This window comes from Henckelia pumila, chromosome 3 (assembly GCF_033568475.1).
Source record: "Henckelia pumila isolate YLH828 chromosome 3, ASM3356847v2, whole genome shotgun sequence".
Lineage (NCBI taxonomy): Eukaryota > Viridiplantae > Streptophyta > Magnoliopsida > Lamiales > Gesneriaceae > Henckelia > Henckelia pumila.
The window spans coordinates 99,995,787-99,998,870 of NC_133122.1; the positions used below are offsets into that span (position 1 = coordinate 99,995,787).

At 34.2% G+C, this 3,084-nt stretch overlaps 1 long non-coding RNA gene across 1 annotated transcript; it reads left to right on the forward strand.

Moving 5' to 3' along the window:
- The first annotated feature begins 1,855 nt into the window (after positions 1-1,855).
- LOC140886713 (uncharacterized) lies at positions 1,856-2,441 on the forward strand. Its single transcript, XR_012151633.1, has 3 exons — positions 1,856-1,948; positions 2,100-2,156; positions 2,388-2,441. It is a non-coding gene; the product is annotated as an uncharacterized lncRNA (long non-coding RNA).
- The last annotated feature ends 643 nt before the right edge of the window (positions 2,442-3,084 follow it).

The window sequence follows — 3,084 nt, forward strand, 5'->3', positions numbered from 1 at the left end:
TTCTCCTCCGCAACTCTCAAGTGGGAATTCTGAAATGTGTCCTTGACGAGGTTAAAAAGTGATGCACGAGTTCAAAGCCATGCTTTACAAGTCCATGGAAGAAATCGACCTAAAAAATGTAAGAAGTGATGTCTTCGCTAGAAGATACAGTTTGGATTCGAAATCAACCAAAACTGTCTTCCTTATTCTCCCCTAAAAGGTTTGTCAATTAAATAATTTATAATTATGAGAAAATTTATACTAGGTTTTCTATACTAGGTTTTCTGGTGATCTTTGAAATATATCTGTCCAGTTTAATTTAAATTTTGTTGGGTTTGGAGATTGATTTTGCACTAATGAGAAAAGGCGATGTTTGTGTAGTTTTGGTTGTTTGAGACGAAATCATTTGCTTGAAAGTTTAGACTCTTTGAATTAGCCGGCTTGAGTTGTTCAAATTCGAAAACGACATTATTATCCCATTGAAGCAAAAGTTGGTGGATGTGGCACTGAGGAAAGAAGAAATTTTGGGTGAAAAGAGTTGAATTCTGCATAGTAAAGATCAGAATTTTGGCAATGAAGATTCCTTCTGGTGGATTTGTGGCAAATTATGCTGAAGGTGTGTTCTTCGTATGCATTGGCTCAATACATCTCTTTCTTTTTTCTTTTCTTTTTCTTCTTTTTTGTTTGACCCTAACATTTTCCCGTTTTGTGCTTACCCTCACTTTTATGCTGAAAAGCTGAAGATTTTAATTTCTTGTAGTTTGCAAATTCTTTAATCGCATGAAAGGAAAGTTTAAGAACTTTTTGGTTTATAAACTAGCAAATCATGCATTAAGATTGAATTTTAACTTTATCAGACTTTGCCATAATTACTTGTGGATCAATAGTCTTAGTTTCTCTATGTTTGGAAGAAAAAGTTTCGTGTGCTTCGCCTTGGAACTGATGGAGATTTAAAGACTGAAATTGTATGATTTTTGTTGTCGCATAACTTTGGAGTTATCTTCTTGGCTGATTTTCAGTCACATAAAGATAAAGAACTTGGATTACCCTAGAAGTATGGATAAGTTATTTTTTGCTACTTTAATGATCGCTGCGATCAGAAAGATAAAATTGGGAACAATGATAAAAAGATGAGACTTTTCTGTATTTCTTTCTATAATTTTTTTCTGGTGAAAGCGAATTAGGTCCATTCAGTATAATTTCTTGTAAATATTTTATTATACGAATTGGCTCCCAACTGGGATTTGGAATTTTGGGGTTAAGAACATTTTCATGTATGGTGCTGCATATCATCTTTGGACTGAAGGGCAACTTGAACAGGCTAGCCAGACATCAGAGACGATGAACCTTTTTATTGCTAGTGCATTCTGGTGGTTTACTATTTTATGTTTACTCCTTTTAGGCTGTAACTTTGAGAGATGACTGTAGCTAAATTGGTTTTCTTTTCCCCCCCTTGAAAACAAAATGGTACCAGATGACTAGTTTTTCTACTTGAAAAATGCACTTGATCCCTTTACGAATTGAAGCTCACAAAGTTTAATATAAAACTTTTACATTCTAGGTTTGGTCCAAGGTAAAAAAAAACCAAATAAATAAACACAAAGAAAATATTTTGACCAAAGTCTTCGACATGTATCTGTTTTATGTTTCATTGCATCTTTTTTAATCAAAACATGGGATAAAAAGATGATCAATTCAGAGTTGTGGCATGCATGTGCCGGTCCATTGGTTGCTTTGCCTCCTGTTGGAAGCCTCGTGATCTATTTTACTCAAGGTCATAGCGAACAAGTATGTTTCATATCTCCACTTATTGAAATTCAATGACATTTTATGCAATTTAGTTTCCCATGGAAGTAATTCTTTGCCGCAACAGGTGGCAGCATCGATGCAGAAAGAGACAGATGGCATCCCAAGTTATCCTAATCTTCCTCCCAAATTGATTTGCATGCTTCACAATGTCACCTTACATGTATGATTTTATTTTTTATACATATTTCACACTAAATTCTTACAATTGTTGCTTTATCCCTTAACAGATAAGCTTTGTTTCTGTGTGCATGCTTCATATGGGAAATGACAGCACCTTATTTGTTTATCTAATGATATATATGTGTCAACAGGCTGATGCTGAAACTGATGAGGTCTATGCGCAGATGACTCTTCAACCTGTGAATAAGGTCTGTTGCCTATTTTATCATGTTTATTTTCAATAATATTTTGTGGGGCATCGTTACATTATATAGTATGTTCCTGGCGCACGAGCCTTTGTTTTTGTTTTACAAAATTGATCGACCTAACTTGCTGAATGGTTTTACCGTACAATTTTAAGAACTCGTTCAAGTTTCACCCTCATTGCTATATGATGAAATTATCAGTCTGAGAAAAGTTTGAACTTGTTTATCTTACAGTATGACCAGGAAGCATTACTTGTATCTGATATCGGGCTTAAGCACAATAGTCAATTATGACCAGGAAGCATTACTTGTACAGATGGATTCTCACTGTTGTTGATCCTTACATGGAGATGATTTATTTGTTGGGTTCACTGAGTCATCGTAACCGTTATGAGGATTGGAAATATATTGATTACTAGGTACGTATATTTTATCGATTTTATCATATTCTGGACAACAAATCATGAAAGATTTGGATTTATGGGAATGCAGTTGTACTTTACTGTCTCAATTTATCTATTTTCAATTAGAGGTTATTGATTTTGTGAGTGGAGTATTGGTTTCGATCGATGTTTGAAGTTTCCAAGGAGATCTGCTGTGAGTTTTTTTTTATGATTTTGGTTGTTTGCTTTTTTCTGCTGATGAGAATTAATTTTTCCTTGTGGTCTGTTCGTTTTAATCTAGGGAATTTTATCAGCTGAAATCAAGATTATTGTTATTTTTTCCTGGAGATATCTTCTGCTGCTCCTCTTTTTTCTTTTCATGGGTTTCTTTGTTTTTAAAATTAGCACATCAATTACTCTTGGAATTTTACCATAACTGACATGAAAAAATAAATGTACTAGAAATAGGAAGTCCACTGAAATGAAAACAAGAGTCATGCATGGACTGTGGTACGAGGTACTCTTTCAGTAGTATTCACAAAATGGCA